Source organism: Lactuca serriola, chromosome 3 (assembly GCF_051521515.1).
Source record: "Lactuca serriola cultivar US96UC23 chromosome 3, Lser_US96UC23_V15, whole genome shotgun sequence".
In the NCBI taxonomy this organism is placed as follows: domain Eukaryota; kingdom Viridiplantae; phylum Streptophyta; class Magnoliopsida; order Asterales; family Asteraceae; genus Lactuca; species Lactuca serriola.
This window is the reverse complement of record NC_136410.1, coordinates 191,070,834-191,087,744: the sequence shown is the minus strand read 5'-3', so window position 1 is coordinate 191,087,744 and position 16,911 is coordinate 191,070,834. Positions and strand designations below refer to the sequence as shown.

At 34.7% G+C, this 16,911-nt stretch overlaps 1 pseudogene; it reads right to left on the bottom strand.

Annotated features, from left to right (window-relative positions):
* Positions 1-1,476: 1,476 nt before the first annotated feature.
* On the bottom strand, positions 1,477-5,050 carry LOC145095941 (UDP-glycosyltransferase 88B1 pseudogene; annotated as a pseudogene).
* Positions 5,051-16,911: the final 11,861 nt, after the last annotated feature.

The window sequence follows — 16,911 nt, the reverse complement described above, 5'->3', positions numbered from 1 at the left end:
ACAACGTTCATTACAGAATAATAATATAAACATAGTATTTTTACCTTTTTACACTATTTAATGTTTTTATTTGAAATTACTTATTTATATATATATATATATATATATATATATATATATTCACACTATAAAAATAAATTAACAACAACAATAATAATAGTTTATCTTGATTTCTTTTTTAATTAATTTTTTTATAATCTTTTAAGTAATAACATGTTGGTTATAGTTAATAGTATTTTATAATAAAAGATGATGTGTGTCCAGCCTAGTTAGATTAATGTACCGGGTTTGATATTCATGTGCGTTTGAGGTCAAGAGTTCAACTCTTTAAACCTATTAATTTGCATCTTGCATTTATGCCTCATGTGTGGCAAGTTTTCTATGGAAATCTCAATGGGATTCAGTTCGCCCTATAAAGGAGTTTGAAGCCGATGTCACTATTGAAATAATATGATGAGGCTTTCACTAAGTCGTTTGTCATTCCCAACAACAACAACAATAATAATAATAATAATAATAATAAAAGATAATAATAATAATAATAATAATAATAATAATAATAATAATAATAATAAAAGATAATGTTGGGTTGGACTTTAATAAATGCATAAAATTTGAATTGGTTGGTATTAATGACCCAAAATTAATGCTTTAATAACAACAATAGTTGAATTGGAGGATTGACGAAGATAATAGTATTTCATTACAATTTATAATATAAAAAATCAAATATTGATTTTGCAAACACATCTCTTAAAATAAAATGTTTTTTAATATAAATTGTCGTATTTTTACACCTTAGCCTTTATGTTATACTTTCCTTGTTCCTTGTTCTATTGTAGAAAATTATTCACATGTGGCCCTTGATTTTATTAAATTTGATGTGAAACAGTAGATGATATAAGTATACAAATTTAGAGTTATTTCTATAAAATCCTCATGTTATTTAATTAAAGTGGAGTTATATATCAATTTTTAACACATTTAAATATGGGTTTTCTTTTTCTTGTTTTTTTGGACAATATTTGCTCGTAACTTGTTAAAATTTGCCATTTTCCAAGTTTCACACGATCCGTGACTAGGAATTTTCCGGTTGCCATTTACCGGTTTTTCATTTTCCATACTAGCTTCTTAAAAAAGAAGGAAAAATCTATATGGCTAGTAACTCCATGTAGGATGTATAGGCATAAACCAAGATTAACTCCATATTTACTTGATAAACATTGGGCCAAAAATGAATTAATTTACCTTTTTTTTTAAACAATGGAATTTTTATTAAAAACTAGCAAGAAGCTACAAAAAAAAATATTACAACAAAATTCAAACAAAACGAAAATTTTGAAGCCAAAAAGTCCAACTTAACTTAACTTTAATACACCTATCAGAAATCCTAAAGAAATTCATATCTACCACTTCATCCAAAATGAGAGACTTCCTAGGTAAAGACGATCCAAAAATATTGGAGTTGAGGAAATTTCATAAACACCATAGAGTGGTCAAAACCACAACATCAAAAGCTTTTCTTTGCTCACTTCTTAAAGGAGTAAAATCTGACCAAAAAAGAATGAAAAAAAAAAGACGAATGTGTAGGAATCTAAACTACCCACTAAATAGCAATCCGAGTCCAAATCTCAACCATTTGGAAACGACGTGCAAAAAGAAGATCAATTGTCTCCACCAAAGAGGTACAAATAGGGAACAAAATAGAGTCCACCATAATTTATCGATGAGAAAGTCTCTCTAGTGGGAATGTTGAATAAGCCCAGCCTTTAAATAAAAATGTTCAAACCGATAGGATCCATATTATTCCATCTAGAGTCCACCATAATTCCTCGATGAGAAAGTCTCTCTCTAGCGGGAATGCTAAATAAGCCCAACTTTCAAATAAAAATGAATTAACTTACGTGGTGTTGGTAATTATGATAAAGAAGATGCCATGTTGACCCTTTTTACTTCCCATAAAGATGTTATATTAAGTTGTTGATGGATATATTGGTTACACATAATTATCATCGTGTTTTATAAAGAAGATGTTGTAAATATGAAAATAAAAGAGATCGTTTCATATTTTCTAACAAGTTTCTCTCATTTATTTATGTGTTTAATTCTCATTATTGCACCTAATGGGTAAGTTGTAGAACCATTAAAGATTAGTCCCTTAATTTATAGACATACGTCATATCCATCATGCAACACAATTTAAAGTCTAGGGACATGTTATGTCAATATGGAAAATGTTATGGTACATGATATAATTGTACCCAACTGATAAAAAAAATTACAAAGTAGTCTGATGGCCATATTAGAGTTATTTTATAACATTTTCCTACTTGGATGACTATTTGTATGTGTGTGTTTGTTATTTATTTGGCCAAGTTAAGTTCATCTTGTTTCAGATTACACTAAAGCAGAAAAGTACAGCATAACATGTCGTTCTTACACAGAGGACCACCACCAATCATATTTTAGTACTTCATATGGAATTTAAAATTATATTAAACCAAATGACGTTAGATTTAAGTGGTAAAGTCATACATTTGTCTATATAATAGTAAGTGTGCACACGTTATTAATATAGACAAATTGCATATTATAGAGGAAAAATAATCAAGTACTTGAATAATTAAAATTAAAATTAAAAGTTCCATCAAAGCACTATACTTGCATTATATTGTAATAAGTCTACCCTTATACCTATAATGACGACATGTTGAAATGGTTCGGGTGGTACGACGTTGGTTATCAGATCTACTAGCATCTTCTAAGTGTTGAAGTGCTCGATACAAAACTCATTCTCCTCCATTTGTTCTCACGCGAACAAATATTTTGTATTGATGTAAAGCCCTACTCCACTTTAATTAATGCTAGTGGAAAAGGTTCTAGGGAAAGTTATAGCAATAAAGTTTCTTTTAATAGCCTTAAAATGGAATTTACAATCATAAGTCTTGTAATTAAATTTCTCAAGAAAATTACATGGCTAATTGCATTATATATGACAATAGAGTTCACCATCATAGATTAGGTCTCTTCTATAATATTGGCTAACTGATTGCATACATATGTATCCCAATAATTACTAGTTATATTTGCATTTCACAAAGTCATAGACTTATCTCATATCACTTCTAAGTTATCACTTCTTTTATAAATGAGTTTATAATAATTAGTCCCATACAAAAAAAAATGGTAGTTGTTTTGCGATCTAGACCCTAATTTGTTTGATAACAGTGTAGGATACCAATAACATAAGTAATTTCGAGACGAGTATAAACTTGAGTATACATAGATCTTCCAAGTACGGAAGCATAATATATTGACTTCATCAGATCTCATTCTACCTTTGTAAACTAAAAACATCTCTGTTAACTATAGGATATAGTGAAAAGAAGCATTGTTGCATGTTATATTGACTTACTATACACTCGATATATCCCTTTTAGTTCAAATCTAAATTCCTTTTATCTTGATGTATTTATTTTCCTATAACATACAAGCTTTCAACAAGATTATTTATATCAATGTGATACGGTATCAAGTATTTTGATTAATGCAACATATGAATGTTATTACTCTCCAATAAATAGTTATCTATATATAAAACGAGCACTACAAGAAAAACAGCCTTTTACGACGCGCAAAACACGACGCTCTTTGATTTATGTTACGCATTAGAGAGTGACATTAAAAAAGTATCATCTCTTCAAAAAATTTAAGGATTTAGGTCGCGCATTACTGAGTGCCTTTAAATTAGTGTCTCATGTAAAAATATTAAAAACACGGAAGGCACTTGTGCGTCATCTGTGAATGTCGTTTTATATTTTTTTTAAGAAACGCGCGTGTCCGAGGGAAAATGAAATCCCCAAATTTTTTAAACCCCCACCTTCTTCTCCCTCGTCTCCACCCCTCATCCACATCCACTACCTCCAATCCTCATTTCCTCTTCTAGCCTCAAACTACGGCGATGCACCTTCCTTCTCGAATAATGCTTCATTTACCACCATCGTCCGATTATGTGAGCCCAAGGAATTGACGGAGACGAAGAAGATTACGGATCAATTGCTTCACATCATGTTTAAGGTTAAGGGTTTGAGATTTCTTCCAAATCGACCCTCACACCAAATGGTTCGATCTCCTCTCTTTTTACCTTGTTCGTTCTACTGATGCCTCCACCTTCTACCATCAATGTTGATCTTCGAATTAGCAACAAGAAGCCCTAGGGCCTCTTCCTTCACCCACCTCCAGCGCCTCCAACAAGAAGCCCTAGGTCCCCCGCCTTCACCCACGTTCTCACATGTTAAAGACACGCCATCCCAAAATTGGAAAAACTAGGGCTTTTGTGCTTTGGATCTCACAGGAAACAAGTTTTCCTCGTCCCCACCTCGCCCATCCAAATTCCTTCTTCTTCAAATGATTAAATGTTCTTACCTCTCAATCGTACCTGAATCAATATCTCTGTCTCTCTTGTGTCTATTCTCTCAACCAAATACACTCGATTCATCTTCTGTTCTGCATACAATGGCCATGCCACCACTGGCACCCCAGCTACCACCGCTTCAAGCACCGAGTTCCACCCACAATGACTCACAAATCCACCCACCGACTCATGACTAAGTATCGCCGGCTGTGGTGCCCAATTCTTCACCACCATCCCCTTATCCCCAATCCTGCCCTTAAACCCGTCAGGAAGAATCGCATCCAGACCGACTTCTTTACCACCACCGGAATTCGAGTCGGTTTTTTTGTCATCTGGTGGCGGATCTCGAACCACCCACAAGAATCTTTGCTCACTTTTCTCTAAACCAATAGCTATTTCCTTCAACTGCTCCTTCTTCAACACACCCTGACTCCCAAAGCATAAAAACACTACACTTTTACTCGGTTGTGAATTCAACCATTTTAAGCACTCGTTTTCGCTAGGATCCACATGATTGCCACCGGCGATCAAAGGTCCGATGAAATAAATAGGCGGAGTTGGACCGTTGGGGATGCATTTACCTTCCCGGAGCGCGTCAACAGCCCTTTCTTCAAACCCCACGAAGGTGTTTGCCATTGGGGATGCAAATTCATCGTCTTCTTCAAAACACCCTTCCAAATTTCTTAATTTTGTTGCTCTTGGCAATACCGTAAGTTTGTCTTACATGCGCTCTTTTGATCCGACTACTTGCTTTTGTGTTGATTGACTAAGTCAGTGGATCTCTCGATATGTTTTTGTTGCGATCCCTATTTTTGATGGATCTTTTTCTAAATGTAGTTGGGAACTATTTTTGCTTAGATTCCAATTTAGCATATAGGTGATTCAAAACTATTGCTTGCAGCAGAAACTCATCTACTGTTGCTTAATGCCATATGTCGAAGTATTAATTTGCATTATGCTTTCTACTAGATCAAGCTCCACTCATCAACTGCTAGGGGTCTACTGTTTAGCTAATCATGGAGCCAATCTGATCTTGCTAGCCTACCCTTTTGCTTTTTCAGGTTTACCAATTTATGGATCTTAAATAGTTCATTTCTAATTATGGGCTACCAATTGTTCAGAGTGCAGGTAAATCAGCAGTTTTGAACAGTTTGATTGGGCATCTTGCTCTGGTACGACCTTCATTTTTCTTTATTTTCATATTCAATCTGGACATATATATTCACTTTATGTTTTTTCTAATTCATTATGATAACAAAACAAGTCATTTCAATTTTCAAATTAAGTTGAGCAACCAACTGGTGAAGGTGGTGCAACTCGCGCACCTATATGTATTGAATTAAAGAGGGATGGTAACTTAAGCAGCAAATCAATTGTAATGCAGATTGATAGAAAATCCCAACCTGTGTCTGCAAGTAAGTCCTCATGTCATACTTAAGGGCTTAAGCCAATTCGACACACACGTACACACACATTTAGTAATAGGGTTCTATATATATATATATATATATATATATATATATATATATATATATATATATATATATATGATTATTGAATCTGAATGCTCCTTTTGTCCACCAACAGGTGCTCTTCGACACTCATTACAGGATAGGCTTAGTAAAGTTTCAAGCAAGAGTCGGGATGAAATATTTTTGAAGCTTAAAACAAGTTTGGGTGAGTCTGTTTGCTTAAAAATATCAAGAATTTGACAAATGCATCATAGTAATTCGGTTTCTTTTTATACCACTTAGGCTTGATTGTTTGTTTGCTTCATTTTTTTTAAAAAAAAATTCTATGTTTTTGACATATTCGAGATACAATTTAATTCCTTGTTTGATGTATTTCACTATTCCTTGGGGAGGGTGAAGGAATTCAATTCCATGGTATGCTACGTGTTGTGCAACAATCATTACCAGGGTCAATTTTGGCAAACATGTTGCTTGTTCTTGGATGCACGTTTTTCTGTGGAGGAATCTTTCTTCCTAAAAAGGAACACATTTTGCAACCAAATGTTGTGATAAGCTAAGGGTTGCTGTTAATGGTAGTGATGGGTCTGTTACTCCTTGCTATTCTTCACTTCACACACACTGAATTGCATTTGGGAAAGTCAGAATTGGCCCTTTCAAGATTTAGCAGTTGTGTAATGATTATTACATATGGGGCCTACTTCTTCCTATTGTTGGAAATGCAGCAGAACATGCAAGTGCCATCATGTTTGTCATGAAAGACAAGCTTGTAAGTTATTAGTCATTACAAGAATCATAATTCATTTTATTTAGTTTTTTAAATATTTTTAGTTACAATCTTTGTAGGATATCTCTTTAGGAGTCGCGATTGGCTCCTCAACACAAATATCTATGTTTGTTGTACGTGTTTTTTTCTCTGTATAATTAAAAGAAAGGTTAATTTAAAGAAATAGCAGCATAATTTAAACAAATACTAACTTTTATTTTAAAATTTTTGTGTTTGTAACTGCAGATTCCATTTGTGTGGTTGTTGGGTGGATCATGGGGCATCCTTTGGACCTAAATTTTCAACTTTTTGAGACAACAACTCTTATTATGACAGTTCTAGTAGTGGCTTTCATGTTGCAAGTAAGCCTCATATTCATATATTTTTACAAAAATTTGATTAATTAAAATTTTCATTTAAAAATGGTTCTTTTATATATTTGTAGGATGGAACATCCAATTACTTCAAGGGAGTAATTCTTGTGTTTTGCTATTTGATAGTTGCTACAAGTTCTTTGTACATATAGACCCTCTATCTATACGTAAGTTATAACCATTGTTCTCTTTCATTTGACTTTTGACTAGACCTTTTTTCTTCTACATTGTTTATGGAACTGACTTTTGTCTCTGGTTTTGCAGAAGATAAACCTTAAAGCTTTGAATCCGTCATAAAGAGTTTCAAGTCAATTGTATGTTCTAGTTTGACTTTCCTTGATGGCATATAGTTATTATTATTGCATACTACTACTAACTTAACCGAGATGAATGGATTGCAGTGTTGCCTAGGGCTTTGGTGGCAGGATTTGTGAAAACAGATAAATATTTCCTTTTTGCTTTCGGTGATTTTATATTGAATGCATGTAGTATCACAGAGTTATAATCAACTAGTTGGTTTGATTCCTTACTTATGGATTGTTATGAATTCAGTTCAATCATCAGGAACAACTATGACATTTGGCCCAGGAACGTTCCTGGACCAAATTATTTCGTATCTGTTTGAATTCTTTGAAAAGTTTGATGTTGTGGTTATCAGTTGCTGCTTACTTACTGCCAAATACAATGGTCCATGCATCTTTTAATTGGCTGCTGGTTTAAATTTTCTTTTATTTTTATAATCATTTTCATTTTAAATCTTACTAGCTTTTAATCTTTCCATCATGACAAGAATTTTGTATTCTTATCTTGTTGATAGGTCCAAAGAAACTTGAATGGGATTGGACCATTGTGCTTCCTGATTTGTTGCTATCAATGGATGTTGTGTGAATCCTCATTGAAGTCTTCATTTTGGTTTAAGAGAACAAGGTGGAGAGTCTAAAAAGAGACAAGTTAGCAACAGAGAATCTCCTCCAATAAACAAGTTACAACAAAGAATCTTCTTCCCCTTTGTTCACACTTTACATAATCACTTTCAATAATATTATCTTCAGTCTTCCTATAGTTTCTTCATTATTAATTTTTCTGAATCTTTTCTAGGTAGTCTTTGGTAATGGAACCGTGGATGTGGTGGTGGTGGTGGTTATCGTGGTGGTGCCCCAGTCAACCAAATCCAAACCTTAATTTAGTTGCTGCTGGGCTTACCCCTGGGTAAGTGAGAGTCAAAAAGATGTTTTTGCCCCTCTTTATTATTATTATTATTATTATTATTATTATTATTATTATTATTATTATTATTATTATTATTATTATTATTAATTTAAATTTTTCTCAATCCATGTGGGCTTTATTATTATGAACAAGTTTATGATAAATCTGATGTTTTTGATGCTCTTTATTTTACTGCAGCGGGCAGATGAAATCTGAACATGAGACCATTATGGCCCAGGCTTAACAACATATAGTTATGCAGGTACTACAGAGTTTATTATTATTATTATTAATTATTATTATTATTATTATTATTATTATTATTATTATTATTATTATTATTTATGTACGTTCAATGCTTTGAAACATCATGTTTTTATTTGTCGAAAATGGCCTTACAAGTTGGAGGGTTTAATCTTCCCGGATTACCTAGATTACCTGATGAGATTCCAACTAAAGTTTTGTGTTTAACTGAGGTACCTTATGTTTTTTCTATTTTAAAAAGAAAAAATGTAAATGATGTTTAAATAATATTTTTGAGAAAATGTTAGGAGTTGGTTAATGTGGAAAACCTCATTTTGAGAAAATATGATATTTTTGAATAATTTTGGTAAAAGCAAGCATGGTTTTTTTGGTGCAATGAAGGTGATCAATGCTGATAAATTGATGGATGATGGAGAATATGAAGAAATATTAGAGGATATGAGGGAAGAAGGACGGAAATTTGGTAAAAAAACTACTCGAATTGACAACCCTTTTCTGTAAATGATGTTGTGATTGTGGGAGAGGTATTGTGTTTTTCTCTGTTGCTAGGTAACCTTTTCAACAACAACATTCTACTTAAGCAGGTGAGTAATCAAGATTAAGGGAGACTTGTAATCATGTTTGGCATTCCTTTCCAGTAAGAAACAGAGTTGTATGATTATTTGTTAGTTTTATAGGAATGTATAACACATGTTAGGAATGTATTATTTTTGTTTAACATTTGAATGATTCTTTGTATGACATTATAATTTGTGCAATTTATTTTATTTTTTGAGTATGAAATTTTATTTTATATTATGCAATGAATTGTATTTTTTGTATATTGTATTTTATTTCTATTATAAGAAATTAAATGCAAATTTAATTTAAAAATTAATAAATATATAAATTTATTTTTTTTAAACATTTAAATTTACGATACGCAAAAATGTGTGTCATCTTCATTTATGACATGGCCTTTCTTGACAGGGGCTTTCTTGATACGCATTGCGTGTCATTAACACGCGCGTCGTAAGGTTACGACACGCGAATGCGTGTCGTCTTCCTTTATGACAGGGCCTTCCTTGACACGCATTGTGTGTCGTAAACGCGCGTCGTAATTGCGCGTCGTAAATGAGCGTCATAAATGCGCGTCGTCTATAGACGACGCGCAAAAGCGCGTCGTCTCTCTTTATGACAGGGCCTTCCTTGACGCGCATTTGCGCGTCGTCTGAGCCTTTTACGACGCGCAATGAGCGTCGTAAAAGGCTGTTTTTCTAGTAGTGGAGCATGATAAAATTCATCCCACTGATCTTAAGGTATATACATCAATCTAACTGGTTCTTAATCATGTCGTTAATTTTCCGTTCAACATTAGAAACCATTGATAGGAAGCATGATTTAGCCTATATATTGATTCATTGTGTTTAACATCGAATGTTCTTAACCCTTAGAATTAAAACCTTTCAGTTGGTTCATGTATACACTTTTGTGTAAATCCATTTTAAGAAAACAATTTAATGTGTATTTGATGTAGCTCAAAAGAAAATGAGCTTCAAGGGCCAATACGATCCTAGAGAAGTTATTTTAGAGAGATGGATGAGAATGTTTCTTGGAAATAAATATGCTCTTTTTGTTAATACCATTTAGTGACCAATAGAGCTTTATGTCGTTCAATGTTAATCATTGGGGTTTAGTGTGGTCTTCAAGACCTACATGCATCATATTGATGTGAAACCCTTTGGTAATTCAAAAAGTTACCAAACATCACTCCTTTACATTAAAATAAACTCTTCAGTTCACTCCACTTGATCACAAGTTATGGTATCACCGTCCGTGACAGAGTTATTTCCTTTCCCATGGTCAGACTGACCTCATGTAATCTTCATAATTTATGGTTCGCCTACGTCATAGACAATGTATTATAGGCTACTGAGTTTCATGAGTTTCAATGTCAATCAATTAAGTGGGTTCATTTTGTGGTGTTTCATTTGCCTTTTCATTTAAAGAGTACCTTCCATAAGGCAAAACTTGAATCTGCTAATGAAGTACTAATCATAATGGGAACTTGAACGATAGTTGAAGATTCTTAGAGGTCAAAATCCATCAATAAACCTCTCCCATTGATTTTGAAATTCTTAAGAAACCTAACATGCTTCATTTCTAGAATTTAGGTACTATGTTACGGAAGCATAAAATTAGTAACATTTAGACTGTTCAGTTCACCCCATGAAGAAGCACTTTATGGTTTTCATTTCGAGTTTTTTTATTGAGAATTTTAGAGATTTGCTTTTGCTGGACAACCTCACATCTTAAGTTTGGGTTCTTTCACGTCAAAATCTTAACTGAATCTTCCGAAGCAAATCTATTCATGATATGGACCACCATTTTAATGCCTTGCTCCATAGAAAATATGAAAAGTTAGTATTTTCAAGAATACTTCACACCATTAATGTTCTATTCCTACTTAGGGCTACATTCTTTTCTTGATGAGTACCCAATATGTGTAATGGTTAATAATCCAATGATCTTTAAATTGTGACAACCCGTTATTTTCAAGTCTGTAAAAGTCAACCAAAGTCAACAAAAGTCAAAACTTGTTAAATAAAAGTCAAATTTGTTGATTTATTAATTATTTAAAGCTTAGTCAATGTTTTAATTTAACTAAACCTTTTATTAGTTAAGTGTTGAAAAAATATGAACCAAATGCGAGGACCGAAAACCCTCGCATAACACAAATCCTTCTGACCGAAAACGGTTCTTGGCTTGGACTGCAAACCCTCGCAAATGCCCACTTGTCTCAGACCGAAATCGAATTTCGGTCTACACCGAAAACTCTTTTCTCGGTTAGAGTTCCTCACCGAAACCTCTTAAATTTTATCCTTTGGCACGCATTCCGATGTGATATTACGCATTCCAATACATATATCACATCAACTATTAATCCCATATATAAGCAAAACCGAGAAAATATCCTCATTCTGACACTTTCTAAATGAAAACCTCCCTTTTTCTCTCATAAGCTAGACCGAAATCATCAACTTTTCTCTCAAGTATCATCCGAGAACTCTTGGATCCTTATAAGATCTCACCGAAAACACCTTAAAATCTCCTTATTTCCAACCGAAAACACCCATATCTCCTTTTTACACCAAGAACACTTCACATCTTCAAGTAACCGAAATCACCCAAGGCTCACCAAAAACGTCCTTCATACCCTCGATTCATTTCTAAGACTCCTTTTTGTAAGTAATTCTTACATAATACGCCATCCACAACATGTTTACCACTATTTTCACTAATTATACACATATTATGCATGAAATACTACTAGGATACATATATTTATACGGGTTATAACTTGTGGAATTATCACTACTACTCTATATCCCCCGCAAAAACTCATATATGGTGAGTTCATACACCTTATGTTTTACCATTTTCAAATGCTTTTAGGGGGAAAATACAAGCCAAACACAAAGTATTTTTGTTAACGCTTAAATTTTGTTACAAATCATCTCAAGATATTAATGCTTTTATAAACTTTGACAAACCATTTTAAACTGTTTTTCAACTACTTAAATCACTGTTTTTATCAAACTATATATATATATATATATATATATATATGTATGTATGTATGTATGTATAATTTGAACCGGCTTAGTACTAGTGTTTTTGCCTTAACTCCTCTTCCTTGTTTGGTTGTGGGCTTAGGATAGGAATGCTTGTTCGACTGTCTTCTAAATTATAATCACACATGCAACATATATATATATATATATATATATATATATATATATATATATATATATATATAAAAGGATAAAAGTTATTTCAACAACTATTTCACACTATTTTCTAAATTCAAAGATGCGTTATTTGAATCATTACATAAGTATAAATTACTTTTCACTACAAGTACACTATTCATTTACAAGAACAAGAAAATAAATACACACTATACGTAAACAAGTTAAAACTAGAATTTGAACTACTACTTCATGGTAGCTATTAGAGTACATGCTAAAAGTCCTAAATTATAACTGTAGTCTCCTAGAGGGAGAGCGTGAATTTTTGTATAAATCTATAAGGGACTGAAAATCTCGCACCTACACTGTTAGTTTCAGTTAGACCGGCAAGTCTGGGGTGAAAAATGTCGTAACATTTCGACGCCTGAAGAACGTCGTCCATGCTACTAGTCAGTTATGTATGGTTATAATATCACTCACATTAAACATTAACTAAACATTTTGGTTACCAAAAAAACATCATTTCGCTGGTTTTATTTTAAGTACTAAGACTACACATCATTATTTTCCACTACATATGTACAACAGAGTTCATACAAGTACAATACACTATTTTTGTAGCAAAGAAAGCACACATTGATGGAAAAGATACACTTACACTATTTTAGAGTACAATAACATACAAACATTTTGGTCTTAAGACCTAAGACTAAATTTCATTTATTGTAGAAAATATTGGTTTTTCTAGAGAAACACACTAACACTTTCATGAAACAAAGATAGATTTTAAATACTAAATGCTTATGAACTCACCAACTCAAATGTTGATACTCTCTTTTCAAAATAACTTGTATTCACATGGAACCAATATACAGGTACACCCACACAGGTTATTGAGAAGACAGAGCATATTCAAGACTCGTCTTTTATTTTTGCTATACATTTTGGTGTCATGCAAACAATACTAAGAACACAAATGTAATAACTATATTTTCAATACTATGGATGTTGTTGCTTGTTCTACTATTACTCATTGTTATGATACTGTACATGACGACCTCCGCCCCCGAATGTTTCCGCCATCTCGGTTTGGGGGTGTTACAGATTGGTATCAAAGCATTGTTTAAAGGGAACTAAGTATATAAAACCATGAAAGATATACAACTATAAATGCAATGGGGATGAAGCGCTCTGAATAAAAGTATACTTTTTAAAATCTAAGTATTTTATAAAAAGTATTATAGACGGAACAAAACAAAAGTATTACGATTGTTGAATAGCACGAGTAGGCCTTGGGATATATAATCAGGTCTAGGATTGATATAGTTTGATCAACTATATTTGTTCGAGAGGTGATTAGCATATGCATATGAATGGTCGTGGTGTGGTAACAAGTCTAAAAACTTACCAATTCTTACTACAAAGGAACACTAGAACTTAACATAAATTAAAATACTATAGGACTATTTATAACACGATAACACCATTTATAGATTTGTTAGTATCTCTTACACCCCTATTCTCGCATAGATAACATGGCTGGATTTCATTTGCTGGGAGACCCATACTTTCCCAATCAGGGGAACAAAGGATAGGTCGAAGAGGAACCAAAAGACGACCCTGTGGCTCCAATACAAGGAGACTTCGAGGAAGTTCTAATGGAAGAAGAAGATGAAGAAGAATTATAGGACGACTCCGACTCAGAACTAGAAGTATATGATCCAACTCAAGTTGCCCAAAATCCCAATCCCCGACAGAATTTCGAAGGCCCGAAGCCTCAGTAGGCAGTGAACTTAGAGAGGTGGAATCATGAATAGGTTCAGTACCTTCCCTATAATGGGGGCTGAAGCTTCTACAACATTGATGAGGGAGGCTCAGCAGATAGAGCCCTCCCAGTAGTAGTCGTCGAGTTGCTCGTAACGATGAACAAGCAAGAGCAGCCATTAACTGATTCATAAGGTTGGTGCAACCAATTTAGTCAACACAGTTCGCCTCCGCCACCTGAACGAAGACCAGGAGATAACCAGGAATCACACCGAAACCATGCAGAGGGAACTAGCAGCAAACAAGGCAGAGGTTAAAGAACTTTGAGAATGCCAAGTAACATTAGAAAGACTTGTTTTTGAAACAGAATGCCAGTTGGCTAAATCCAGGGCTCAAGCTAGTACAAGATAGAACAACACTCCTCGCAATTAGGGCATACTCTGCTCACTCTTTTGGATATAGACTAAGACTACGTATATGCACTAGTGTTATTGTTCATGTTTATAGTTCGACCTCGAAATTTGATTTTTCGACTGTTCGGTATGCTGTCAATGTTTTCCCGTTAAGTTGGTATGTTGTAGACCTACTTCAAGGTCAAATTAAACCAATGGAATTGACATGCATCTTATTTTTCTTTGAAAAATTTCTATTCGATTTCATATTATTACTTTACAAGTTATTACTTGTGGTAGACTTCTATTATAAACTCCTTAAAGTTTAATGATGATCTACTGTAAATTACTTTACAAGTTATTGCTTGTGATAGACTTCTATTATAGTCGCTAATGTAGTCTTACCATCATTTTCATCTTTAAAAACTTTATATCTAAAAGATGCCGGCACGGAAATCAATTAGACATGTCAACAACAATCCTCCAATAATTTCAAATCCGCTGCCACCATTGCAATTCGATCTTGTAGTTTTCCAAGCTGCAGTATCACTGGCTATGACAATAGCCCTGACCCAAATCAACGCTAGTGGCACCAGTGGGGCTGCAACTGGTACCAACTCGTATCATGGAGATAGCCATGGACACCCTAGGGTGTGTTCATACAAGGATTTCACCAACTATAAACCTAAGAACTTTAATGGGAATGGAGTAATCATTGCTCTAACGCAATTCTTCGAGAAAACAGAATCAATCTTTGAGATCTGCTCATGCCCAGAAGAGAGCAAAGTGAGATTTTTTGCCTGCACTTTCTCTGATAAGGCCCTCACACGGAGGAATAGCCATGACAAGTCACTTACACTCATTATGGCTAACTCAATGGGCTGGGTGAAATTAAAAGAACTGATGATGGGGGAGTACTGCCCGAGGGGCAAGTTACAGAAACTGGAGCAGGAACTTTGGAGCCTTTCCATGATAGGCTCTGACATAGTGGCTTACACTAATAGATTTAGTGACCTGGCTATTTTGTGTTTAGTGATGGTTCCCACAGAGAGCAAGAAAATAGAGAGGTATATCTACGGACTGCCTCTTCCACTTCAGGGAAATTTTTTGTCTTCAAACCTTATTACATTTGATAATGACAAATGCTTGGCTCAAAGACTCATTGACCATGGAGTCTGCCCACACGTAGCAAGCCTTTTACCCGAACAAGCTAAGGTGAATGAAAACAAAAGAAAGTTTTGGGACATAAAGAAGAACCAACAGGCATAGAACCCCACCAAGAAACATCAGATTGTGGTTGTTCATGTTGCAACAATCCCCTGCTACCCCTGCACCAGCCAAGAAATATGTTGGAAACCAACCGAAGTGCAGCAAGTGCAACTTCCATCATCACGGAGCATGCCGAGAGATGCACTGTGATAAGTACAACATGAAGGGGCACACTGCCCGTTTCTGTAAGGCCCGGCAAAACCAATCACCCAGGTCCCTAGTACTGGAGTAAGCCAAGCCTGCTATGGGTGCGGTGAAATCGGGCACCTCAAGAGGAACTGCCCAAAGGCATAGAATTCTGGTGGAGTGGGGAGAATTTTGGTAATAGGTCACGAAGAAGCTGTGGCTTATCCAATGGTGGTCACGGATACGTTTCTCCTGATGCATGCATACTCTTTGATAGTGGAGCGGAGAGGAGTTTCGTGAGCCACAAATTTAAACACTTACTCAAACAATAACCACAAACACTAAAGGAAACATTTATCGTAGAAATGGCTAATGGAAAGACAGAGAGCACTAGTGATATATATTTAGGATACACCTCACTCTAAATAGCAATTACTTTATAACGTCCCAAAATTCAAGACTAAAAATTTCTTTTATAAAACATTACTTAAAACACAATTATCAATCCATAACATAACCAGAGTATTAATTTCCAAAACATATGTTCATTATTAGAGTAAAACATCCCAGGTTGTCATATCTATGGTGTGTGCCATGCGATCACCCCGAGCTCTTCCCTCCGCTACCAGAAGTACCTGAAACCAAAACTGAAAACCGTAAGCACGAAGCTTAGTGAGTTCCCCCAACGTACCACATACCATCCAATCATATAACATACAAATACTATCAGACATATCTGGGTGCCCGACCTACCCCTTCGATCCTCTCGACTGAATACTGGCTAGCATATCTGGGTGCTGGCCTCCCCTTCGGTCCTATCGACCGGGTACTGGCTAGCATATCTGGGTGCTAGCCTCCCCTTCGGTCCTCTCGACCGGATACTAGGGACTATTTCACCCCTCTACTATTACTACCACGTAACATGTATCACATAATCGTATTCTATCTAATATGACTGGGTATGACTACCCCTCTTTGGCCCTATCGATCGGAAATCTTGGGGACTATCTCCCCTACTGCTACTGGCATATAACATCGTATCATACTAGCACACAACATATCAGGATGGGCATGGCTACCCGTTCGGCCCTATCGACCGGTACTCTAGGGACTATCTCCCCTACTGCTACTGG